Source organism: Dermacentor variabilis, chromosome 10 (assembly GCF_050947875.1).
Source record: "Dermacentor variabilis isolate Ectoservices chromosome 10, ASM5094787v1, whole genome shotgun sequence".
Taxonomy (NCBI): Eukaryota; Metazoa; Arthropoda; class Arachnida; order Ixodida; family Ixodidae; genus Dermacentor; species Dermacentor variabilis.
The window spans coordinates 82,146,608-82,174,379 of record NC_134577.1 but is presented as its reverse complement, the minus strand read 5'-3'; the positions used below and the strand labels follow the sequence as shown (position 1 = coordinate 82,174,379).

Sequence of the window (27,772 nt, the reverse complement as noted above, 5' to 3'; positions counted from 1 at the left end):
ACGTAGAGGAGTTTTTCAAGTAATAACTGTACACATTTTATGTCTTAAATGAAAGTATCAATACGTTTCTGCCGTACATTAAAACCATCTTTTGAAACGGACAAAAATATGCATTACACGATAAGTTGAAGCCGTTCCTACGGCGTTATATAAATTCCGACGTCAAGGATTACGTTGGAGCGCTTTCTCTATTTGAAAATATTACTCGCACAGTGCGTTCACTGCAATGTGTTTGCTCAGAGTAAACAGAGAGAGAGAAAGAGAGAGAGAGAGGAGAAATGCAGGGAGATTAACCAGAGGGGAACATCCGGTGTGCTACCCTACGCTGGGGAGAGAGGGCAGGGGGAGATAGCTTTACAAAAACCCCTTCAGGTGCCACTTAATTCTGTCCATTGGAATTTTGTTTCAGCACGCTTCTTGCAGCTTCGAAAGCATAAAAAGCGTACAGCCGGCAGAACGGATTAGGAATTTTCGATCCTTCAGAAAGCTATGTCAAGTTTACAGATTATTGACTCTATGCGATAACCCTCTACAGGAGCGTCAGACATAAAAACAGAATATTACAGGTCTAGCATACTCGGAAAGCACGTTTGCAGCCACTTGAAAAATATGCGAGCATACAGCCAGCCGTCTACCTCCAAACACGTGTTGCTAAAACATTTCACATGCAGCATACAAGCTTGCAACTCAGGTCGCACTAAAGGTTCTCCACTATGCCACGTTTTAATTATCATTTCCATCAGCAATCTTGGCTTTGTTGCGCTAGTATTGGCGTGTACAAACGTGCACACAGCGCCCGGAATAAAATGCTTGAAACTGCGATCATTCTCCTAGCGAAGAATGCTTACGAGTGACACAGTCGAACGATGCTCAGCTTTGGACAAAAGTGCAAACACCCGTGTGACTGAAACGACTCGCTTCAAGCTGAACTTGCTGGGAACGGAATCCATTTTCCACCGCTTCATTATCAGGAGCTACCGCATCTTCCTCCCTGGGGACTAGGTAGGTGTACTCGAGTCCTTTCTTATTTGAAGCATTCAAGGCCACGTTCACGAAGCGGCGACCGCTAGCTGATCAGCAGACCTTGTGATTGCGGGTCGCAATACGTTACCAGAGGAAGGAACCAGGAGGCGACACTGTTATATATGGCAAATCGTGAACAGACCTTACAGAAAGGTTTCCTGGATAACCCACCCGCCCCTTCCCTCCTGCTGCACCCGTCCATGACCCGCCACAGTAACCGCGAACTAACGAAGCTCAATTGTAGCCAGCTTCCGACCCGGCAATCGCAAGAAACAACAGTTGAACTTATGTTTATATTTATAAATATAAACTTGGCAGGCAGTTGAACTTGGCAGGCGCATTCGCTCATGAAAGAAGCATAACGCTGCGGGACGATGCCAAGCGACACGGCGTCGTCTCCCACCTGCGACAAAATCTTTTTTTTTTTTGTCCACAGTCATTTCCCCTTCCCGATACGCCGATACTACACGCGATACTCGATCCGCCGAGGTCATCTAGGGAATTTTATTAGTCTGCCGCCACCTCTGTGGTCGCCTGCACACGGCGGCGCTTCCGTCAGCCGTCCTTTTGAGTGCCTGACGTCACCGTTCCGCGGCGCTGCCCGTGGCCATTGAAAACTAAGTAAAAAAAAATAAAGAAAAAAAAAAAGAACAAAGAAAACGCACGGCACGCATCGTAACGACCACGTGTCACCTGCGTCATACAAGCGCGCGCACCTTCGCTACACTTTTGCCCTCGCCAGCACCGGCGGCACGGCGCCACTTCGCTGGTTCCGCTGAAAAGCTGCGTGCACGTGTGACGCGCTCGACAGAGCCCGCATAAAGACGCCCCCGCCGGCCCATCACACACGCTGCACTTCGCTCGCCGTACAGCAAACGGCGCGCCGCCAAAACACGGTGAAATAATTGACACCTTTAAAACTACATATAATTCGCACCCTTACGCCCGAAAAGGGTGTAAAGTTGGGAGTTATAAACCGATTTACACCTTTGTTTAGTCTTAACGGTGTAAAATTGGTGTAAAGGTGTGAGTTATAGCTAGATTTACGCTCTTATTCACGTTTAATGGTGCACGTTATTTCACGGTGTAGTGGCAGGCGTAGGGGTGTTCGATTACACGAAACTTTCGAATGACGAATCGAATAATGTCCATCGGGCAAGGAACGATGGAACGAAAAATGTTAGGCCTAACGTTCAGGTACATCAAGAGAGCGGTGTGAATAAGAGACCAGATGGGGACAGCCGACATTCCAATTCGCATTAAGACGAAGTTGGGCAAGTCACGTAATGCATAAGTTAGATGACCGATGGACCATTAGGGTTATATAGAATGGGCGCCAAGAGAAGGGAAGCGCAGTCGAGGACGGCAGAAGACAAGGTTGGGGCGGATGAAATTAGGAAATTCGCGGACGAAAGTTGGAATGGCGCAGAACAGGGGTAATTGGAGATCGCAGGGAGAGGTCTTTGTCCTACAGTGGACCAAAAATAAAAAAATAAAAATAAAGCTGCTGCTGCTGATGATGATGGTGAATGTCCTATTCGGTTCGGTCTTCGAACGGAATAGTCACGATCCGTATATACGGATACATTTTTCGAATAGTTTTAGAATATTTCAGGGCCGTGAACGCTCCTCAACGAAACACAAAATTAGAGCAACTGTGCGAGAATTTAGGCTAAAACATGCGAATAAGACATGAGAAGTTACGCCTCTCAGGGAGCCAGAGTTTACCGGCCCCGGTTAAAAAAGCAATAACTCGTACTCACTGTACAGGCTTGAGAAGCGAACAAGCCACATATATTTTTCCTACAATGCTTCATTTGTACTTTTAATAAACAAAGCCTCATAACGCGCAATGTAATAACCGAAACTCGCTAAAGTTATTTATACTATAGGAGGTAAACACTGATAATATCGGTGAAAAGAGATGTTCATTATACGAAAAACATTCGATTCGACTCACTTCTGGCACAATTGGATTCGCGTTCGATTCGGTCTCAAGAATTACTATTCGCGCAGTGGCCGACCGCTCGCACTGGATCTCGCCGTCAATTTTTCGTATACCGGGACAGTGTAGACTGTCAAATCCGCAATGTTCTGCAAGAGAAGCCCGTGCGGCCCAGCCAGAACTGAAAAGACGGCGAATTCGACAACGTCCACAATGGCACTTCCCCAGACTGCCCGTCATACTTGGTTAAAACGAAATTTACAAGAAGAAAAAAAGAAAAAAGAACTGGTGCTACGGTTGGTCATGTCATACCGCGTGAATGATGGGTAGAGTGGGCGGATTCGTTTAATACTAGGGTTTGCGTCTTTAAGACCTTCTACAGCGTCGTTATCCCAGTGTACCTTTTTTGTCCCCCCCCTTTCCAAGTATAATCGTACGATTTCACTGACCAACGCCACCTAGACAGCACAAGGCCTACTCAATGCGATCCATGATGTCCACCCCCGCTACTGGCCCGAAATTTCCATTGCCATGGCTGGTGTGACGAAAGCGGTGACGTCAAAATCACCGCGGCTTACTCGGGAGCAGGAGCGCATACGCATTCGATTCTATGGCAGTCGGGCCAGTGGCATGACGTCATGTATGGGAGTGAACATGCCTCATGCTATGTAGGTGGTGTTTCGCTGACCCAACAGGCGCGAACGTGCCCGCGGCTAAAACGAATATTTGCCACAGCATCTCGCAAGCACGACGCTATAGACCACAGGCGCCACATTTCGCACTAAATTTTCGTTTTTTGCCGCGAAACTCTACGCGACCCAAGAGACGCAGGGTATGCCGACGCTCATTGGCTGAACGCCACGGACCCGGACGGCCTTGGGCAGTCCGGGACGATAAGTGGAAAGAAAGCTGCAGTGGCACACGACGTGCAACGACTTCGACGAACGACGCATACACATTAAAACAGAGCACTGCACCCATCTATCTTCCTCACATCCAACAAAAATGCTGTGGAGACAAAACCTTTTAAGGTAGCCTCTCGTTGTCAACCGGTCTAAGAGCCGAAAGAAAACTACATCAGACTCTCGTTAAACGGAACCCAGAGGGACCGGGTATAAATAAGTTACGCTTATCAGGCGTTCCATTTACCGAGAGACCGAACTCGAAGGGCACGCAAGATGATCTTGCGAAAGGGGCAGGCGCTTTAGTGACAACAGCGAATAATAGGTGAGGCCGATCAAAGCTTCCTGTTGCAAACTTTTCTACTTGCACGCAGCTGCTTACTAGAGTCAGCAAAACAAAAGTACGATAGCCTGTCATATCTAGTAAAAAAAAAAACACACACACACGCACACACATTTTAACTAAGCAACCGCTCTCGAAGTCATCGATAACTTTGATATTCGCCACCAACGTGAAACACAATGTGCGGGCGTTTCTGTGCTGCCGACGGAAAAGCTAAGCAGATTCATTGCTCGCCGACATTGCCAACGCAAAGAAACCACAGCAAGCCTACGGCAGAGCCACACTAACCATGGCACCAACAAAATCCAGCAGAAGCTAGCCGCCTTCGCGAAAGCGCTTTTAAAGGACGGGCGAGAAAAAAACCCAGAAAGGAAAAGCGCAAACAGTGAGTCTGTCCCGATGCCATTCAGATTGGTCGCTCAGTTTTATTTCTCGATAATATTTTTAGTTCCGTTTGCACAAAGTTCGAAAGAAAAAATGTGATACCATTTAACAAATTTTCTAAATGCGATACCAACAAATCATAAGGGTGTTACATTTAAGCGGTAGTTTCTTAGCATAAGGGTTACCGAGATTTGGCTGCATATACATTCTCGATCAGATGGCACCCGCACACGTTCACATAAGCACTTCCATGTATGTCGACAAAGGTTCAGTCTATCCAGATTGTTCCCACAAAGGCACATCTTTTGTTTGCATAAAAACGCGTTAGCACAGGCTTAACATCACACGGTGTTTCCCCACACGTTCACTTTTTATCATGGATTTCCGCGTAATCCGGTGGCCTACTTCGAATGCACTACACATTCATTTTTCTTTCTTTTTTCTTTGTTTTTGTCGTCGGTGAAGTCGCGGACGTACGTCTGAGACAAAGTATCTAACTCCCCCCCACCCCCCAAATAAAGAAGAACACACACACACACACACACACACAAAAAAAAAAAAAAAAAAACCGGTGGGAACGAAGTGATTACACACTGATGTATAGTGTCCCCTGACTTTGGCATTGCGTTATACAGCACAATATTTCAGCTATATGTTATTTCTGGGCTAATTTTCACAAAGAAAAGATTTATTCAATGTCCACAGGGTTGGAGACACGCGGTCTCAGTTGACCGGCCGCGCTATCTCAGTGACTGGCGTTACGCAGTTCAGCTCGAAGTCGCGGGTCCGAACCCTGCCGCGGCTGGCCGCGTTTCGGTGGGGTCTCACGTGTATACTTAAGATTCAGGTGCGCGTTAAAGAATCCCAAGTGGTCGAAATTAATCCGGAGTCCCCCACTATACGGCATGCCTCACATAGTGAGATCGAGGTTCCAGCGCGTAAAACGTCAGATTTCAATTTAATTTTTGCGGTCCGAGGAGGACAGCTAGGTGAATACCGAGGCCGTAATATTGTAGCGATTATGTTTCCTTCCCCCAAGGGTGGGGTAGTAAACCAGACGCATTTCTGGTTAACATCCGGCTGCCTTCACCCTTTCTCCCTCCACGTTCCAGTGCTATTCCTCTTCCGCGCTTCATCGGCGGCCGCGCCGAAGCACCGGCGTTACCACTGTTCTACAGACCAGCCTTGAATGGTCTGCGATGAGAAAGGAATGCAGTGGAGCGAAAGCTATCCTTACCCTGCACCAGGCCAGCGCGCATCGCCCCGCGGGGACCACCCGAAAGAAACCGCGCGCGCATACCGGAAGCGCGATGCAGCGCCCATCTTCAGAACGACGACGACGACGGAGCGAGATACGGAGCAGCCAACGGGCAAAGCCGCGGACGAGCCGGACGACTCTCTCGCGGCCTGCAGGCAGCGCATGGCGTCCGGCCCGTGTGCGCGTATACCTGTGAATTGCGGCCCCGTGTTGGCTTCGCCGCCTTTTGTGTTCCGACGGCGCGGTGCGCGGAGCGGGTGAAAGCGTCCGCGCGCACGCTCCTCCGTCAAGGGTATACACACACACACACAGTCGGCGCGGGACAATGCGGCGGCGGCAGCAGCTGAAAAGATGGCGGCACTTCCGGCACCATACTCTCGAGCGGATGGATGGATGGACGCCCGCGGCCGTAGATGCGTGGACTCGCCAATTATCGCAGCGCCGGTGCATCTGCGAGTTCGTAGTGCGTGTGCGCTAACGAAGAATCGGCAGTAGAGGGAGAGAGGAATAAAAGGGCAGAGGGTTGGAGAATTAAAGCGAGCGTATATCGCCATGTGAGTGAGAGCGCGAGCGAAATTCGGACGAGTGCCGGCTGTACGTATACTCGTTAGCGCAGACGACGGAGCGGGTTGTCACGCGAACGAATTGTGTTAGCTTTTGCCGATCGATGAGGGTTTTTTTTGTTCTGAGTATAACTGTCTTCTAGTTACCGCTCAGAGCAAGACGCGTGTTGTCACCAACACTTTAGCGAAAAAGCTGTGTCTAACCAGATTGCGAGCGTGGCCGAAAACGGTATATATTAAATTCTCAAACGTACCACGCGGTACACTGTTAAAGAGAACACTTTAATGCGCGGCTTTCACTATGGCAGCTGGCGCTTAGATGCAAGCGCCGATGGAAGCTGTGTCAAGGTATCGCACGCGTGTTCAGGAAGACGCCGGCGCCACCCTTATGATCTGTGCTCAAAAGCCGAGTAGAATCACCCGGCATAGGAAAAACAATTCGCTTGTGCTATAGATTCGCGTGTTCTCTTTAATATTGGACCGCGTTGTAGTACATAAGCGAACACGTACCAGCGATTACATCTGGAACGTACGGTGAGACACGCGCACGAATAGCGCACGAACGATCCGTACGATTAAGCCCATACGACACGCATACGCTTGCCGACGCGCGCAAGAGCTCGCGTCTATGCGCATTGCGCCTGCCGCGCCTCGCGAGGATCGCCGGTGTTGCGTTTCGCCTGCGACACGCGGTTTTGCCGGCGCGACTGCGGCGGGGCGGCAGACATTTTGGCCCGTGCGGCGTCGCCGCAACGCTCCCCGCCAGGCGTTTCCAGGCATGTTCCGATGCCACGTGTCTTCATGTGCGTGTGTGAGTGTATGTGCCATTGTGCCTGGACCAGGCGATGCGACAGCAGGGATCACCCTCTCATTCCAGTCATTATGCCCGAACCAGGCGATGCGACAGCAGGGAACACCCTCTCATTCCAGTCATTGTGCCCGACCGGCAGCGCTACGACAGTGTGCGTCACCATTAGCCCATTGTACATTCACGTGCTCGTCTATTGAGGGGTTCCTTCTTGCCCTCAACCGCGAGAGTATAAAAACAGCTGCCCCCGGACGCCAAAAGGAGGGCTCCGATTTCTTCTGTCGAGTAAAGTGCACTCCCGTCTCTCTACTTCGGTCAACCTGACCGCCAACTCTTTGCGATGTTAAAATAAACAAGTTGTTTTGTTGTTACCAGTCGACTCATGCTTTGCCGGGACCTTCGGATGCTTCCAGTTGTACCCCAGGCCGCCAGGCCAACGCTACCCTTGGGGCTTGCGACCCAGGTACAACCACGGGCGTCAGCGCCGAGTTCCCAACCAATCGCACCAGCGGTGCGACCACAACAACTCGTACCAGCGGTGCGATCCAAACATCTGGTTGGCAGCGGTGAGATCGCCTCCGACTTCAAACAACTGTCTGCCAGCGGTGAGATCGCGACAACGGAGGCCAGCAGCGAAGATATGCAGTTGACTGTATGCTGAGCAGCTCATCGACGATCCGGGAGCAGTGCAACGAGCCCTGTGTGATGACTGGTTGCCTGCAGCGGAACGACTGCGCGGAACTCTTGGCTGCGAGGTTTGGTGAGTGCGGGACTTTCTTCTTCTGAGCTTTGCCAGGCTTTTGTTAGTGTCAGAAACAGAGCTGGTAATTGTGATTGTCGTTGCTGCCGGGTTAGTTTGCGGCAAGACAATAGTAAGCAGTAGAGAAAGCAGCATTCAGAGCAGCCATGGATTTGAAGTCGTTGCGCAAACCGAAATTGTTGGAGCTTGCAAGAGAGTTGGGTCTGGAGGTCTCGGACAAACTCAGAAAACCAGAACTGATAAAGGCTATTCTTGAGCTAGAGGCTGAGGATGACGAGCTGTCGGAATGCCTTGAGACCATTGAGGAGAGGGAGACTGCAAAAAGACAGGAGCGCGAAATTAAAGAACAGAAAGAGCGAGAGCAACAAGAGAAAAAAGAAGAGCGCGACCGTCAACACGCGTTGGAAATGAAGCGTCTCGAGATAGAGATGGAACGCGCTCGTAATGGAAGTCAGGCACACGGTGCAGGAGAACGCGTATTGTTCAAAATGACTGACCTGATGCGGCCGTTTAAGCTTGGAGAGGACATTGGTTTGTTCCTGGTTAACTTTGAGCGAACGTGCGAGAAGCAGGGGTTCTCTCGGGAAACGTGGCCACAGCGCTTGCTCACTTTGTTACCCGGCGAGGCGGCCGACGTAGTCGCTCGCTTGGATAGAGAGGAGGCAGAGGATTTCGACAAAGTAAAATCGAGTCTGCTAAAAAAGTACCGGCTGTCTGCGGAGGCGTTCCGTCGGAAGTTTCGGGAAAATGAGAAAGGCAGAAGTGAGTCATATACAGAGTTTGCGTATAGGCTTATGTCAAACATGCAGGAGTGGCTCAAAGAAGAGAAAGCGTTTGGTGACCACGATAAAGTTCTGCAGTGCTTCGGGCTAGAACAGTTTTATAGTCGGTTACCGGAGAACGTGCGATACTGGGTCTTGGATAGGCCAGACGTTTGTACGGTGGCTAAAGCCGCTGAGCTAGCCGAGGAGTTTGTGACGCGTCGGGCTCGCGGAGCTAAGGACGGTCAAAAGGGTGAATTTGGCTCGAAGTTTGAGAGGCCGAAGTTCACACCCATGAGAGCAAAGGGGAACACGCGTAGTGCGGATGCGAGTGGAAGCAGTGCGACCGAACCTAAGGAGACGGCGGCAGCCGAAGCCGAACGCAGAAAGCGGTTCGAGATGAGGCAAGCGCGCGTTTGTTATACGTGCCAGAAGCCGGGTCACTTTTCGGCGCAGTGTCCGGAAACAACACCAAAAGTTGTGTTTTTTTCAATAGGCAGCACTGACGAGAACATGAAGCTTCTCGAGCCTTACATGCGAGACCTCCTCGTGAACGGGAAAGAGTGCCGAGTGCTTCGCGATTCCGCAGCTACGATGGATGTAGTTCACCCGTCTTATGTAGAACCCCATATGTTCACGGGCGAGTGCGCATGGATCAAGCAAGCCGTGGAAGCTCATAGCGTGTGTCTGCCGGTAGCAAAAGTGCTTATTGAAGGACCTTTCGGAGCGCTTGAGACGGAGGCGGCAGTGTCATCTATGCTGCCCCCCCAGTACCCGTACCTATTTTCAAACAGGTCCGATCACCTCCTGCGCGAGAAGGGGCTTTTGTTTGGTGAAGCTAGTGTTCAGGCCTTAACCAGATCGAAGGTTCGGGAGCTCGCTGCAAAGGCGGTAGTTGCGGGGCCGACGTTATCAAACAACGAAAAAGGGTCAGAGGCGCAGCAAGCTGATATTCAGAGCACGCCCGAACTGAATAAACTTGAGTCTGTAACGTTAAAGGCGCCAGATACTGGAGAGGAAACGCCCGACACGGGAAAGTTAGAAGAGCTATCTACTGATTTGCTCATCGCGCCTACGTCAGACGGACTTAATAGGTTGCTAAAAGTCAGCCGGTCGGCTTTGATAGCCGAGCAAAAGAAGGATGGTAGCCTAGAAAACATACGCTGCAATGTCAAGGAAGGTATCGCCAGGAAAAATGCGCGTTTTGTGGAAAGAGGTGGAGTCCTGTACCGGAAGTATCTAGACCGCAGAGGAGTGGAGTTCGATCAGCTGATCGTTCCTCAATGCTATCGTCAGGATCTGTTGCGCTTGTCGCACGGGGGTTCGTGGTCCGGACACCTAGGAATTAAGAAAACTAAGGACCGTCTCTTGCAAGAGTACTATTGGCCAGGGTGTTTTCGGGACGCAGACCACTTCGTGAGGTCATGTGACACCTGTCAGCGGGTGGGCAAACCAGGGGACAAATCGAGGGCGCCGTTGAAATTGGTACCTATCATTACGGAGCCTTTTAGACGGCTCGTTATTGATACAGTGGGACCTCTGCCGGTAACAGCCACGGGGTACAGACACATTTTGACTGTGATCTGCCCAGCGACAAAGTTCCCTGAAGCAGTGCCGCTTAAAGAACTCAGCTCAGTTGAGATAGTTAATGCACTACTGTCCATATTTGCGCGAGTTGGTTTTCCTGCGGAAATCCAATCAGATCAGGGCACAGTGTTTACTAGCGCTTTGACGACAACTTTTCTCGAAAGGTGTGGGGTAAAGCTGCTACACAGCTCAGTGTACCACCCACAGTCGAATTCCGTTGAGAAGCTCCACTCCGTCATGAAGCGCGTGTTGAGAGCGTTGTGTTTTGAACATCGAACTGACTGGGAGCTGTGTCTGCCTGGGGTGATGTTTGCTTTAAGGACCGCGCCGCATGCGGCTACGGGGTTTTCGCCAGCTGAGCTGGTGTACGGTCGCTCGCTTCGGTCTCCGCTTCGCATGCTTCGAGAATCGTGGGAAGGTAGGGGCGACGACCCAGTCGTGGTGGAATACGTGCTTAAGCTCCTCGAACGCTTAAGAAGGGCACAGGAGTTGTCAGGTGAAGCAATGGCAAAGGCCCAGCAGAGGGCCAAGGTTTATTATGATCGGACCGCCAGGGCCCGTCGTTTTGAGGTGGGCGATGAGGTCATGATATTGCGCACATCGCTAAACAACAAACTAGACGTGCAGTGGGAGGGCCCAGCGCGAATTGTTCAGAAACTGTCGGACGTTAACTACGTGGTAAGTCTGCCAGGAAAGCGGAAAGCACAGCAAGTTTACCACTGTAATCTGCTCAAACCTTATAGACAAAGGGAAGCAGTGGTGTGCATGATGGTAAACGTTCCTGAAGAGCTTCCGGTCGAGCTTCCGGGACTAGGCTCAGTGACGAACAGGGAAGACACCGGTCAAGTCATTAGTGACCTTATCAGTAAAGCACCGCTGTCGCCCGAGCAGAAAACCGAACTACACCAGCTATTACAAGAGTTTCAAGGTCTGTTCTCTGAGAGGCCTGGTAGGACTTCTGTACTTACTCATGATATAGAACTTACCTCCCCAGAGCCAGTACGATCCAAGGCGTATCGGGTGTCACCCCGCCAGAGCGATATTATGGAGGCTGAGGTAAAGAAAATGCTACAGCTCGGTGTTATTGAGGCAGGTGAGAGTGATTATACCTCCCCTTTGATTTTAGTTGAGGTACCGGGCAAGGAACCTCGTCCTTGCGTCGACTACCGCAGGCTTAATTCCATCACTAAGGATCAAATTTATCCGATCCCTAACATCGAGGAGCGCCTTGAGAAAGTTAGTAGCGCTCAGTTTATTTCCACCCTAGATCTTGTCAGGGGTTATTGGCAGGTTCCACTTACAGAAGAGGCTAGTAGGTATGCGGCGTTCATTTCACCAATGGGAACATTCCGTCCTAAAGTGTTGAGTTTTGGTTTGAAGAACGCGCCATACTGTTTTTCAAGCCTCATGGATAAAGTGTTGCGGGGACAGCAAGAATTCGCTTTACCGTATCTAGACGACGTAGCGATATTCTCCGCATCCTGGTCTGAGCATATGGCACACTTGCGGGCAGTGCTAACCCGCCTGCGCGAAGCGGGCTTGACAGTAAAGGCTCCTAAGTGCCAGTTAGCACAGGCCGAGGTTGTCTACCTCGGTCACGTGATTGGTCAGGGTCGTCGCCGCCCCTCTGAAATAAAAGTGGCCGCTGTGCGAGACTTTCCGCAACCGCGCACAAAGACCGATATTCGGTCGTTCTTAGGTGTCGCCGGCTACTATCAGAGGTACATCCCCAGGTACTCTGATATCGCGGCTCCCCTGACGGATGCTCTAAGAAAAACAGAGCCTCAAACAGTCGTCTGGGACGAGACAAAGGAAAGAGCTTTTAGCGCCCTAAAGAGTGCCCTAACAAACCAGCCTGTGCTACGATCGCCAGACTATACAAAAGGGTTCATTGTTCAGTGCGATGCTAGTGAGCGAGGCATGGGCGTTGTACTGTGCCAACGGGAAAAGGGAGAAGTAGAACACCCCGTCCTGTATGCTAGTCGTAAGCTGACCAGTCGTGAGCAGGCGTATAGCGCCACCGAGAAAGAGCGTGCATGTCTCGTGTGGGCCGTTCAGAAATTGTCATGCTATCTAGCCGGCTCGAGGTTTATCATTGAGACGGATCACTGCCCTCTCCAATGGCTGCAGACCATCTCTCCCAAAAATGGCCGCCTCCTGCGCTGGAGCCTCGCTTTACAACAATATTCCTTTCAGGTGCGTTACAAAAAGGGGAGTCTCAACGGTAACGCCGATGGCTTAAGTCGAAGCCCCTAACGTAGGAATCAGCCTAAAAATTGTTTGTTACTGATGTTTTTCTTCCTGAGGCAGGATTTTTTTTTTACATATTGCTTTTGTTTAGTGTTTCAAAGTGATGATATGCTTTCTAGTGCAATTTTTCAATTTGTGGACGCGTTCTGAGTGATGCTAGACTACTGTAAGGAACTAGGCAGTGGTATAAAAAGGGGAAAGAGCCTGGCAGGGCTTAGTGAGGGTTGTGCCGTGCTTGCTGACTGAGCGGTTGAGTTTCAGCGTAGTTCTAACGCTTGCCGGGAACGAGAGCAAAAATGTGAACTCTCCCGAAGTCACTTTGCAGTGTCCCGTGCGAACCTGAACGAGAGAACGAGGCCTTCTCTGTGCGCTGCGCTCAAGAAACGTCGAGGGACGCCCGACTTCGGTTATGAGCATCATCGAGCGACATCCCTCCGGACAGCGGATGCAGTCCCCTGTCCATCGGGATCTCCTTCCCCCGGCGGGGCGGTCTGTTGCGTTTCGCCTGCGACACGCGGTTTTGCCGGCGCGACTGCGGCGGGGCGGCAGACATTTTGGCCCGTGCGGCGTCGCCGCAACGCTCCCCGCCAGGCGTTTCCAGGCATGTTCCGATGCCACGTGTCTTCATGTGCGTGTGTGAGTGTATGTGCCATTGTGCCTGAACCAGGCGATGCGACAGCAGGGATCACCCTCTCATTCCAGTCATTGTGCCCGACCGGCAGCGCTACGACAGTGTGCGTCACCATTAGCCCATTGTACATTCACGTGCTCGTCTATTGAGGGGTTCCTTCTTGCCCTCAACCGCGAGAGTATAAAAACAGCTGCCCCCGGACGCCAAAAGGAGGGCTCCGATTTCTTCTGTTGAGTAAAGTGCACTCCCGTCTCTCTACTTCGGTCAACCTGACCGCCAACTCTTTGCGATGTTAAAATAAACAAGTTGTTTTGTTGTTACCAGTCGACTCATGCTTTGCCGGGACCTTCGGATGCTTCCAGTTGTACCCCAGGCCGCCAGGCCAACGCTACCCTTGGGGCTTGCGACCCAGGTACAACCACGGGCGTCAGCGCCGAGTTCCCAACCAATCGCACCAGCGGTGCGACCACAACAACTCGTACCAGCGGTGCGATCCAAACACCGGCTTTAACCTATACAAGAGTCGCGCTCGCCGGCGCGCGCTCCCTCCTGGTATGGTGGCCAGACGCCTAGGTAGAGATATCGCTTCGTATTCAGCTAAGCTTCCAAAATGCGCATTCTAAATATGGCCACTATCCGTCCGTCGAGCTGTCCCAGGAAGCCGCTCCACACACCACGTAGCGCGACGTCATAATCCAGCCACGACGTCATAATCCAGCCACGACGTCATAACGAGCCCACAAGCGCGATCGCATACTCCAGCCACGTCGTACAAGGGGCGAATAACGCTGCGCCAAACGCACGACGTGGCTCCATGCGGGCGCGTGGCGTCGCGAGTGAGCTCGAGCACCCACATCTGCCCGCAACAGATCTATCTCCGCGCTCGCGCCGCGCGCGTCGAGGCGCACGAGCTGTCCCGCACCGTTCGCGCACGCGTAGGCGCGCGCTGACGCGTGCGTGTGGTTCGGCCTTCAGGCTCGACGAGCGACGACTGCGCACCGCTGTTTTCGTTATGACCGTTGCGGTTGGGCGAAGCGGCGGCTAAGCGAGATGCTGCGATGACTGTAGCTAACGAGGGGCACCATTTAGGAATGCGCGGCTCGCCTTCAACGGGAACGAGAGGAAACGTTGCACCAACGATTCTCACAAACGACGAGCGGATTCGGCAAGTTATTCGCACACTTTACTGACAATCGTCCTCGATGGTTGGCGAAGCTCCTTTTCCTGGTTTGCGCCGTATACCACTCTACACCGTAACTTTCGAGCTCCTATAGGTCAGCGCAGGCGAGCTACTGAAAAACGCTCTTCCAGGTCACTAGATGGCGCAGCGTTTGAAGGCGGGCGCCGGCGCGAGCAAGGGTCGAGCAACCACTGCGCGCTCGATTTACCACCAAGCACGGGAGAGGAGAGATTCACAAGCCGGGCGTTCCAGCGCGCTTTCGCGGGGCAATTCCGGAGATTCTGCACCCCTCGCCCTATAAGCTCGCGCACCCTCTCCTCCAATCGAAGCCCGGCTTTTGCTCGAAGCCGCGCGAGCTGCAATTTGCCCTCCCGACGGAACGAACCTCCAAAAAGTCGCTCGCCCCGCACGCGCCAGCTACACGTACATACGCCACACTAGACCGCCGGCCGCGAGCGCCTTCCCTCCCCCACGGTCCCAAAAAAACTTTCCTCGCGCCATTAACTTTGCCCGAGACAAACACACTCGCCAACGCATACACGCGTCGACGCACGGCACACAAAGAGGCCAGTATTTTGGAAGCGCGCGTATACCGCTTTCCCCGCATCGGTAGCAGCCATCGGCTCAGCCTACGTTCCCTTTTTTTTTTCTTCCTTCGTGCAGGTCGTTCGTTCATTAGTCGTTAACGGCCAAATCATCCGGCCCGTTAACCACTGGTCGAGAAGCGAGCTGTGCCGCTAACGCGACGTCGTCGACTTCGGTTGCTCCCACCCCCTCTCTCTCTCTCCCTCCATCTTCCCACCCATGCCTGCCTGCCTTACATGCCAGGTTGTTGCTGCTGCGCTGGCCATAGACTGTATGCCGCGCGCGCAGTTGTGTGTACGGAGGCCACCGAGTTGCCCTATACGCGCGCGCAGGCGCGCCGACGCACTTCACTCAACCTAACGAAGCGGAAATAACGGCCCGTTAGCGTTGCGCCACGTATCCTCCCTTTAACGACGCCATCCGTCTCCGCCAGGAGGCGCCGCAAGGCCCGGTCTCGGCGCGTAAGCGTCGCCCGATATCCGGCCAAGTATAGAACGCGTACGCCGGACGGATTGATGCGCGTTAAGTTCGCTCGCGTGTCAGCCCGCAGGCAGCCGAACAAACAGATAAAGCAAACAGAGGCTGAGAAATGAGGAGAAACAATCGGCAAAATGCTGCAATAGTTGCTACGAGGGGGTCGCAGTAAACCCGGTTCACATACCGGCGAGGCACTTTAGCCCGAAGATTTAATATTTTCTATTCACACTGCGCGTAACGCGAACTCGCGGGAACGTTTCCAACGGCGCAGGTGACTGACAGAAAGAAAGAAGGAAAGAATGAAAATTAGGCAGAAATAGTTGCAAAATGCTAAAAAGAAAAAACTTTTGATTAGGCTGCATCCGCAATCGGCCCATCTCGCTCGCTCCGAACCCGCCATCCACGCAAGACGAGGGGGAAGGGGCGTGAGAGAAAGCCTCCACTTTAACCGAACGAAATAACGAACGTTATTTCTTGCCCTTGCTCGCCGCTTCGGCTTCGTTCAACAAAACATTTCTGAGAAGGAACAAGACTTAAGACGACCGTTTCGGAAGTTTGCCTCCTTCGACAGTTCCGAGCGCGCGCGCGCGCCCGCGTGCGAACACTTTTCCCCCTCCCCACCCCCCTTTACGAGATACGGGGCGCGGAGTCTATTATTTATTATTCCGAGGAGCCGCGGAAACGGCGAAGCATTCCGAAACTCCGTGGTTAACCGGAATCACGCACGCGGGGCCAAAACCGCCCGCTAACAGCGCGTGCCTGTCACTTGCACCACCTCGCGAGGCCGACGAATGGGTTGCCCCCGCCGTGATATAAATAAACGAGCGTCGTGCGCTACCGGAGAAAGCCCGGCTGGCAGGCCGCGAGAAGGCAGAACCGCGGCGACCATTTGTGCGGCGAGAAAAATATCTCGGCGAAAGCGCGAGAAAGGTCGAGGATAGGCCTGTGCGCTGTGCCGAGTGGTTTTTCCTCGGCGATCCCTATACGACGGTGAATAAAAGGAAACAGAGATAAGAGAGAATAAAGTAAGGGAGATAAGGATAAAGCGGGGCGTTGCGTCTGAGAACGGCACGCCTATAGCACGCGCGCGCGCGCGCGAGAAAGATGCATCGCCCGCAATTCCTCGCTTTCGCGCGGCCTTTTCCATTTCGAGCCGCGCGCGAAATGGTGCGGCCATTTAGACGGGAGCATTCCCGAGGGGGACATTTCACACCCCGCAGGGAGTGAGAAAGAGAGAGCCGTTCCTGCAGCCAATGGCTTTAAAAAGTTAACGTAAGAGGTGGGCAAGCAATAACCTTCCTTTTTTTTTTTTTTTTGGCCTGTCCACGAGCATATTCCATTAAGTTACGAAATTATGACGGCCTGTCGATAAGTGTATCAGGGTTGCATAGTTTTTGTCGCGAGGCGCTGCAGACTCATGTGACGGAATCAGTGTGGTAGGAGCGTGGTGGTTTGTGCGTATTACGGTGACTCTTCGTAATTTCAATGTAATTTAATCTCCATTATCGTGTGCGGTCAGACAAATCGCGTTATTTTTTTTGCTTTATATAAAGTTGTTACAGTGTGTTTCCGCAGAGACGTAAACTTTGCAATGCTTATACTTTTCTCGCCGCATAATTAAGAGGGACTGATTGATTAACAACGGACCAAAGTGCTCCGGGCACGTACTGGTTTGAACGCATAAGTCGCAGCTGCTGTCCGCGTTTCCTCCCCGGTATCTCTCCTAAACCGATAACGCAAAAAAAAAAAATCTATATTTCTTTAAGATTACGACTTCAATCTATGACTTGAGGATTTGAGCGGGATGATTACGTGTGACGACATTAGGAAATTTGCACGCATACCGGATGGAATCCACTGGCACAAGTCAGGGGCAGTTGAACACCGACGAGAGAGGCCTCCGTCCTGCAGTGAAAGCAAAATAGCATGATGATGATGGTGATGATGATGATGAAACACACAGGCAATAACTCGTAACTATGCGGGGCTCATTCATGTCAACAAAGGAGAGGTGGCACGGACAGCTCCGTACCGGCCCTGACGAGCTTCAATCTCTTCTTATTGTTTGAAATACTTCTACTACTACTCGACTACTCGTACTACTACTACCACCGCGAAGTCAGCGCGGTACTCTGAACATGTGGTAAGTACGTTAACTAGGGAGAAAAATTAAAACAGTATAGAACGACAAACAATCTATTTTAAACTATAACTGGGTTTCGTTATCGAAGAATGCTTGACCATATTACCGAAAAGCCAAGGGGCAAGATACAACTTTTCAATTTCGAGCGCAGAAATTGCGCCCCTGGTGGCGTCAGCCTGCCTGACGTCATGCATCCCAGCACTCAGCACTTACGGACCGTAAGTGAAAGGCGGGACACGTGACAAACCGTTACGACCTGTTATGCGGGGCACGTGCACAAAATTTGCCAGGTTTAATTTCCTCACACTTTAGATTGCAACTTAATATTTCATCCTTAACGTTATTCCGTATATAGCGCCCTTCTGAGACTGCCGAGGCTTTTGTGGATATCACGGGAAGCTATAGTGAAGAAATGCCTTTGTACAGCATGGCTACACGTCTTTCGCTATAGCCACTTTTGCGGCTTATCAAGTCAGCGGTTACATTAATACATTAACACTGCATTAACAATACATCAGCAAAATACATTAACAAACACATGTAACAATTTTCATTAAAATTGGACCAGGGGTTACCTCAGAAAAGGGTTCCTGCGTTTCACATGTATTTGAATAGGCCGCGTCGGAGTTGGGCCAAGCTTCCTTTTAAGAGGAAGCTGCAGATCGGGCCAAACTCCGACACGGCCTATTTAAATACATGTGAAACGCAGGAACCCTTTTCTGAGGTAACCCTTGGTCCAATTTTAATGAAGTTTGATGCATTGGAGAGGGAACGTCAAATTATAGTGACCACTGGAAATGGAATTTCGATTTAGGGCCTGAATGTTGTTAGAAAGATTTTCAAAATTCGCGTTTGAAAAAAAAAATATAGAAGCACGAAGTTTATAGATTAATAGCTCTGCATCAAGAACAGATATCGCGGTTCTGTAAGCGGCATCCATTATATCGTTCAAAGCGGACAAATTCAATATGTCGATTTAGCTCTTACGTGAATTTGTTCCATGTGTGCAAGGGTCCTGTAAAAGCTGTAATTCCTTATTACTAATGTTCTTGAGATTCATGTGCAACATACCAATTTTTTCCGCCTTAGATGTACTTTCAGATGCAATTCCCAGAACTGATATCGTTTTTTACTGCTGATTTGCAGAGTTGTAAACTTGATAGTTTCGTTTTCTGAATATTTTCAGTTTTTTGCCAATTTTTAATAAGAAATTGAGGACCTAAATAAAAAATTCGAAACCAACAGTCACTAGATTTTAAGCTTTCCTTTTAAATGCAACAAACCTCGCAAAGTTTGGTGTAGTGGTTCCCGATAAAAACTAATTCTCCTGTTACATGTATTTAGAGAGGAGCAACCGAGCTAAAGCTTCCTCTTAACATTTCTATTTAAATTAACGTTCAAAAGTTAATCTGCACTCGTAAATGACGCTCTTCCATAGCAAAACGGTCGCTATCACTATGAGCGGAGGCTCGGCAAGCCAGAAAGTATGCAATATTTATAGATGGTCGGCGACACCGCCCTCCCGTACAACCAACGCCCCGTGAAGTCACAGTTTTTGACAACGTCTGTTCCTTTCTAGCTCAATGTTTATCCGTAGAGAAAGGATGGCCAACGTCGCATTTTAAACGAACCCAAAGACTCAACCGAACCAGTTTCGAGAACTATTTTTCGTGCAGCAAAACAACCCGAATATACGAACACAAAATTTGAAATCCGCGATGCACGTGTACGTCACACGCACGTATCGACGCTGCCGCTGCAGTGGTAAGCTCAAGAAAGGAAAACTGGACAGTTTTTTTTTTTTTAAACCTGTCATAACCGACCTCGAATGAAAAGCTTGAGAAGAGAAACGACAAAGAATAGATGGTTTGGCACTGAAGTCATCGTGGCCGCCACATTTACGTACCGGCCCGGTGAGAAACTGCGTTCGTGACGTCACGTGAAAACTGTCTATACTTTACCAGCCTAACCTGATTCAGTGTTGCTAATTCATCATCATCATCACCAGCCCGGTTACGCCCACTGCAGGGCAAAGGCCTCTCCCATACTTCTCCAACAACCCCGGTCATGTACTAATTGTGGCCATGCCGTCCCTGCAAACTTCTTAATCTCATCCGCCCACCTAACTTTCTGCCGCCCCCTGCTTCGCTTCCCTTCCCTTGGAATCCAGTCCGTAACCCTTAATGACCATCGGTTATCTTCCCTCCTCATTACATGCCCTGCCCGTGCCCATTTCTTTTTCTTGATTTCAACTAAGATGTCATTAACTCGCGTTTGTTCGCTCACCCAATCTGCTGTTTTCTTATCCCTTAACGTTACACCTATCATTCTTCTTTCCATAGCTCCTTGCGTCGTCCTCAATTTGAGTAGAACCCTTTTTGTAAGCCTCCAGGTTTCTGCCCCGTAGGTGAGTACTGGTAAGACACAGCTATTGTACACTTTTCTCTTGAGGGATAATGGCAACCTGCTGTTCATGATCTGAGAATGCCTGCCAAACGCACCCCAGCCCATTCTTATTCTTCTGATTATTTCCGTCTCATGATCCGGATCCGCCGTCACTACCTGCCCTAAGTAGATGTATTCTCTTACCAGTTCCAGTGCCTCGCTACCTATTGTAAATTGCTGTTTTCTTCCGAAACTGTTAAACATTACTTTAGTTTTCTGCAGATTAATTTTTAGACCCACTCTTCTGCTTTGCCTCTCCAGGTCAGTGAGCATGCCTTGCAATTGGTCTCCTGAGTTACTAAGCAAGGCAATATCATCAGCGAACCGCAAGTTACTAAGGTATTCTCCATTAACTTTTATCCCCAATTCTTCCAATCCAGGTCTCTGAATACCTCCTGTAAACAGGTTGCGAATAGCATTGGAGAGATCGTATCTCCCTGCCTGACTCCTTTCTTTATTGGGATTTTGTTGCTTTCTTTATGGAGGACTACGGTGGCTGTGGAGCCGCTATAGATATCTTTCAGTATTTTAAATACGGCTCGTCTACACCCGGATTCCGTAATACCTCCGTGACTGCTGAGGTTTCGACAGAATCAAACGCTTTCTCGTAATCAATGAAAGCTATATATAAGGGTTGGTTATATTCCACACATTTCTCTATCACCTGATTGATAGTGTGAATATGGTCTATGGTTGAGTAGCCTTTACGGAATCCTGCCTGGTCCTTTGGTTGACAGAAGTCTAAGGTGTTCCTGATTCTATTTGCGATTACCTTAGTAAATAGTTTGTAGGCAACGGACAGTAAGCTGATCGGCCTATAATTAGTGTACGTTTAATATCCCTTCAAAACGAGCACGTTAAGCTCCAGCAGAATTATGGCGCACTTCATCCGCACGCCACGGACGGCGCCAATTGCCACGAGATTTGGGACCGCCGCAGGAAGGCTGGTTTCAAATAGTCTATTTGAAACAGCCTTCGTCAAAACTTTTATGCTACAAATACGAGTAGGTGCGTGGTGCATAACAAGCAAACATATGCGTGTTCGATGCCAAGACTGGAAGAGACGTTGCCGCTAGCGCTCCCCGGAAGTGACGCATAACTTGGAACGATGAGAACCGGCGCGGCGGCGCCTGGACCTGATCTTCGAGATCGGCGGCGGCGCTCGCGGAGCGCTGAAAATCTCGGAGGCTATGTTCTGTGATGCGCATCATAGTAGCGCCAACCACCAGGGGTCCGCGTCGTCTGCTTAGGCGTTAATTAAAGGCGTTTATTTAGAAAGTTGCACACGTTACCAGCGCTGAAATGCCGAGATTGTTTCGATTGAATATTCCAATCGGTAGTGAGCAATTCAGGCGAAGTGAATTTACGTTGCAGTTAGCGTTGGCGAACGATAAATTTGTTTACAAATCCAGAAACTGGCCTTTGTCCGATGCAATAACAACGGCGGAGAGAAAAACGGAGTCCAAAATAATGTGATCACGAGAAACGATTACGAAGCGAAGCTGCAGGAAGCAACGCGGTCGCACGCTTCCCATTTCAAATAATCATTACTGCAGTGCTTTTGATATTGCGTTCCTCAAAACTAACTAGAGTATTTGATGTCTAGCAGCCCAAAGTCTTCTGTTTTCTTCCTGTTTTGCACTGCGGGCTTCAATATGCCTTAGCATATATATATATATATATATATATATATATATATATATATATATATATTGTGCCTGTGTGCCACGCCACAACCCGTCGTTGGGCAAAGAAGATTTTCGCTCTCAATTCTCAGCTCTTGTATCCCTCAGCACTAACGGCAACAAATTATTATTATTATTATTATTATTATTATTATTATTATTATTATTATTATTATTATTATTATTATTATTATTGCAGCAAGCCAACCCTTTCGCCAGCGCGAGACCCGAGCCAAGGGAAGGGGTGGCGGGGGCCGACGACCCCAATTTCGCGCGCATACGCACACACAAGCGCGCCCCCTTCGCGAAACTCAAATGACGGCGCACCGCCACGAGACGCGCCACCAACAAAAACGAATCGTCCGACCGCTAAAACACGGTTCGCGCGGCTGGTACCGAAGAGCGGCGGCGGCGGTGGAGCGCACGCGAAGCTCCGACGACCGAGGCGCGTTCACGCAAGCCGGGCCGGGGCTACACGGCGGTCGACGGTGCATACACACACGCGGGCTCTGGCAGCGCCTTCGAGAAAGGCAGCGCGCGCGCACGCGTTATCGCAACGCGAGCCGAACAATGACTTACTTCAGGTCCGAGTTGCGCCGCGCAATGGACGCGAAAGGGATCGGCGTCCGTCAAAGACAGCGCGGCGGGAGAAACGCTATGCAGCGGTGCGGCGAGAAGGGCGGCTTTCTGAAAGCCTCTCGGGCGGCGTTGCGGTGAACTGGAAGGGATGACGGAATGAAAACACGGCGCCTCGGTCGACAGGGCGGGCGGCGGCCCCAATTTCAAAGATCGCCCAGAGATCCGAGAGACAACGACGAGAGAGAGTTGCTGTTGAGAGAGAAAGAGAGAGAGAGTGAGAGAGAGAGAGAGAGAGAGAGTAGTAAGCTAGCGCCCAACGCCCGCGCCACCCGACCCGCCAGTGCTGCAAGGTGGTGGTGGTGACGACACAAACACCGCGAGAGAGCCCCTTGGGAGAGAGCGGGCGCGCGAAAGTTTAATGACGCTTCGGCCTCGCGGGTGAACGAACCGCATGCGCGCGTTTGTGTAATAGCGACAGGGCGATAGGAAGGACGCGTTCGAATCACCGTCCGCCGTTGGATCTGACTGGAGTCGAGGCATAAACTGAATGATACTGCTTGGACGAAAGGTACACGAGATCAGGCAGCCTCGTGTAATAAATGATTTTCAGTCCCCAATGAAAAAGAGCAGAAAAAGGAACGGTACATAGGGAGGTGCGCCCCTTAAGCGTTAACCACATGGTACGCGTTTCCCGGCGCACTCCGAGCGTATCGTTGTCCGGCGCTGCCACTTTACGCTGCACCGTTGTGGCCATGCATAGCCGAAAAGGTGATAAAAGAAAGCGCATCCATTCTGCGGTAGGCGCTCCCGGCGTTGAAACGCGCCGGCGCTGGGCGACGCAACGCCCCAAATGCGCTCCATGTGGTTGCACCGTACATATGCCTTCGTGCATTCGCGAGTCATTGAACTGCGCAAAGCAGTTCACGGCACCGACAAAGACGGCACACTCCGGGCAGCAATCAGAAAGCAGCATTTTTTTTTTTAATTTCTGGAACTTCGTATGAACGAACATTCGTGGGGTAATCGCTCGCGAGCGGCCGAAAGCGCCACCTGTCGTCCACCGGCGTGCCACTAAAACAGGCGTGCAGACTCCATGCAAGCCCGCGTTGTGCCCAAGGACAGCAAAGCGCGCGCTGATTGCGTCCGGGACCGGTGCGGAGTCGGGGCCGATCGGTTGATGGAACGGGAGCGCGCACGGGCCGAAAACAATGCCCGCTGCTCCCAGTGGGTGGGGACAATGGTGGCGCCGCGGCCGGACACACGCGGGCAGGCGAGGAACGCCGAGTCTTTTTTACGCGAGTGTCTCGGCGACGCCTCTTTACGGGTGAAGCGATTGCTCACGCGAGGTTGATAAACGTACCCAGGGACTCTGATATAGAGCAGCTGTAACGATCGGGCGCAGAACTAGCGCCACGTTTTCTTTTTCTTTGTACGCGAGTGTCGAGAACGAACGGGACGCGTAAAAGGGCTGCTTTTGTAGGACACGTCAAACGTCGCACGTAACTGCGGATACAGATGGCGTAACACCCCAGGCCTGTCGCGATCGGAGTGCGTCGGGTCGAAGTGGAGGTGTCTCCGCATCGGAGCGAGATGCGAAAGCTATCAAGGAGGGTTCCACCAGCTTCGGAAAGTATTGGCGACGAGCAGGGTTCTTCTTTGAATATGGGATGACGCGTTTTGTCTCTCGCGAGTTTGCGTTTTTTTAATAACTCCAGGTAACAAGAAAGCAAGCAGTACGGTATAGCTAGCTGGGCGAGTCGGTACATCTGCGTTATTATTACTTACGGCGCGCACTTGCTTTTAGTGCGCGCTTTATGTAATAGCAAGAAATGCAAGCAGAAGTATTGAGGGATGGAACGTACCGCTCTTCCTCCTCTATATTTATTTTTGCCGGCAATCAAGTCAAACATCAGTGTGCTTATTTTCAAATTTTCTGTCCTTCTGATCACACGTAGCGTCTTGATGACCGGACACACTATAGATATGTCATGCAACAGTGGAAGAGGGGAAGGGGGATCTGGATGAGAGGGAGGAGAGGGAGGGATGGGGGTGTTGCAGAGGCAGCTCCGCTTCGATAAATTGCTGAACGTCGTCACATTTCACAGTTGAGAAACGCCCAGCGTCCGCGCGGCGAGCAATACGCGAGCGGTCGGCATACAACCTGAGCGGCAAGAACCGCGGTGTTGCGGATGGAGTGAGTGGGTCAAGCGACGAATGAGGGCGTGTGTGCATACATACGCGCGCAAAAGCAGCAGCAGCAGCAGAAGCGGCGGCGGTGCGTACAGCATCACGGCCAACGCCACGCCTGTACATGCGAAGGGCAGCAGCAGAGCCATGACGTCAGCCGTGCGCCCCCCCTCCCCACACACACACTTGCTGATCGATTCCGTCGCACCAAATAGTTGTTAATTGATCACTGCGGCAGAACCCACGCCCTGTGGGAATCGATGTTATGCGAAGCAGTGTGGGGGACGCCCACCAAGTTAACCAAACGACCATGAGTATGAATGACTGTTATACTATGACAATTTCGGTACACGCCAAAACGTAGGTGGTTGTTTCACGACCTATACGTGACACGCCTGTCACGACATTAATGTCATGAACTATCATTTATGTACGTCATGCACTTCTGTCATACTATGCCAATTTTGCCTACTATGTCACATTTTGTCACACTATGCCTACCTCCACCCCCTTCCCCCTCCCTTGTCCCTTCCCCGTAGGACAGCGAGCAAAGTGCGAGATCGGCGGAGGTGAGTGGTGGCTGCTTCTAAACGCGCTGTTCATTGTATATATATATATATATATATATATATACCGGGTGTTTTAGCGAACACTTTCAAAAAAATATAAAAGTTGCCTGTGGCATATAGTACAGTTATAGTTCACGAGCTCATCTATCGAAGAGGCGGACATTACTCACACAGAAAATTGAAATGCATAATCGACTAATTAATAGAAGAACCACTAATTAAGTTGTCAAACTAATTACCCTATGGCCCATATTGCAATTTACAAATTCTAGCCGTAGAGTTAGTAAGGCGGATCCACTTGGAACGAGTTCTCAGGATTGCAGCAGTTTCTAGATGCTAATTCCCGAATTTCGCGGAGACTTGCATTCTTTCTTAAGTCACTTTCTTAATTAAGTGACTGCACAGTGGACGGGAAAACGGCGCCGCGGTAGCTCACTTGGTAAGAGCATCGCACGCTTAATGCGAAGACGTGGGTTCGTATCCCAGCTGTGGCCAGTTTTTTCATCCACTTTCATTTCCATTAATTTATCATTTCTTTAATTCACTCAGTAAGTACAATGTCTCATATATGCTGTCCTTGGTGTATGTTTGTTGGCTTCTTATGATTAACAAAAATCAGGCCCCTCGTTTCCCTTTTTTCTCGTTCACACACACACACACACACACACACACACACACACACACACACACACACACACACACACACACACACACACACACACACACACACACACACACACACACACACACACACACACACACACACACCTAGGGGCAATACAGCTATAACTCGGGGCCAGGCCTTCGCAATGCGAGAGCAGATAAAGAACTGGAGCAGCGGCGCCAAAGAGCAAAGAGAGCAATACTGAAAAAAAGAAGCACCTCGTGGACGACGGAGACACGGGCGCAAGCAACCCTTTTGTCAGCTGCTCGCGAAGCTCCTCCTCGCGAAGTGCAGCCCTCGCACTACAGAGTTGCCTCCTCTTCTGTACTGCAAGTGTGTATATGCCTCCTTAGCCGCGTTTGTGTCAAAGCCGCAGCATTAGGGCGACATTAACGCTTCGCAGTACGGCCGACGCCATTATCTCGATAAGCCGCGCGGCGCCTCGAGGTGCGGTTTGACAAAGGCGCGGAGGAGAAGCCCCCCACCCCCCCCGTTCGCAATGGCAGATAAGCCTGTCTACCCCCCCACCCCTCTCCCCACTCGAAGTCACTGCGGTCTTCGTCCGGGGCCTATCATCGTACGTAGCTACGACGGGGCGCAAACAGCGTGTCGTTCACGAAGACTGGCGACGACAACGGCTGCCAGGCGAAAGTGCCGCGAGTGAGCGAGAGAGAGAGAGAGAGCCGCGGTTTCGCAGCGAAACAGTCCCAGCCGAGGACCACGGGCTCCTCCGTAATGCGTGCGTGACGGGAGCGAATTGTTTCGCTACTTCACGAAACCCAAACAAGCAGCAGCACAAAGAGAGAGAGAGAGAGAGAGAGAGAGAGAGAGAGAGAGAGAGCTTGTTCTAAGGTATTCTGCTTGGCAACGTGGAAAAAGAAAGAAACGTGAGCAAACGTAAGCAAAGGTAAACACACAAAAAATGATTAAATCCACTGTGCAATCTTGGGGCGTTGAACTTATTCTTTACAAGCTCATCTCCGGCGACGCCAGGTGCATTGTGGTACATGTTCCACTAGCAGAGCGGTCCGTAACTTCCGTCTTAACTATGCCGGCGCTTCCTGTACCAGTGTACATACTTCCAATTCGTGGCACAACCTCTGAGAGCAAGCAGCCTTGACTTGCCATTGGATATCGCGCATATACCTGTAGCTTCGAATATTCCAGTTCGATGGAAAACAAAGAAAATTCGGTGGCGATTTAGCGGCCACGGCGAGAGGGGTGCATTAGCATTGCGTCGGACTTCATTGAGATCCCGAAAGTATAAGATTCTAACCGCGTTCACCCCATTGTAAAGTGTTGCTCAGGAGCTCAATCGACACACGCGGCCTGCCTCCCCGAGGAGAGAAATGCAACTGACGGCAGTATACGGAGCAGACCGCCGTCAGTCACACTATATATATCGCGGAGCAGCCTCGTATACGGCCGTGAGGTTGCGACAACGTTAGACGCAATGCTCCCTCATTAATTTGATGACGACGAGACGCGTGCTGAAGAGATCACACAACGACCAGAGGCAGCTAGGCAGCTTGCGCGTCTGCGAATCCTCGAACGACAGGACTGTGACGCCAGACGCTACAATCTTCGGCACAGACCCGTAAGATACAACATCGGCTACAAAGTGTGGGTCTGGACACCTAACCGTCAGCGTGGGCTCTGTGAAAAAGCTACTGCGCATATACGTAGTTCTCCGTAGTTCTCCGACGCATCAGTGACGTGAACAACTAAGCCGTTCCAGACGGCTCTCACTGTTCCAGGCGCCGACGGCATTTACGCGAGGTTGTTCCCGTGCTTCGTGTGAAGCCGTACTGTGAAGACTGCCAAGACTGCGCCGTTTTTTTTTTTATCGCCGTATTCCAAGCCTCTGTCATCGGGACGATTATTTTGCCTAAAGGGGGAGCAAATGGCGCAATTATATTGCCGCGAGTATGTGCCAGTGAGGACGAGGTTGAAGTATAGCGCTGGTTTTTAGGTTAAGCGTGGAAACGGAGAAGGCGCTGTTGGTTTTCTCTGAAGACTGATAAGGTGAATTTGCTGGTCCTG

At 50.9% G+C, this 27,772-nt stretch overlaps 1 protein-coding gene across 2 annotated transcripts in view; it reads right to left on the bottom strand.

Annotated features, from left to right (window-relative positions):
- The window catches only part of LOC142560729 (protein O-linked-mannose beta-1,2-N-acetylglucosaminyltransferase 1-like), a 288,835-nt gene that overhangs the window by 122,598 nt on the left and 138,465 nt on the right, over positions 1 to 27,772 (bottom strand). Inside the window, exon 4 of one of the 2 annotated variants that reach the window (XM_075673024.1) lies at positions 17,302 to 17,362. The exons of the other annotated variant lie outside the window; for it this stretch is intronic. The gene's annotated coding sequence lies outside the window, so the exon portion shown is untranslated. The remainder of the gene's footprint in view (positions 1 to 17,301; positions 17,363 to 27,772) is intronic. 2 annotated transcript variants of the gene reach the window in all.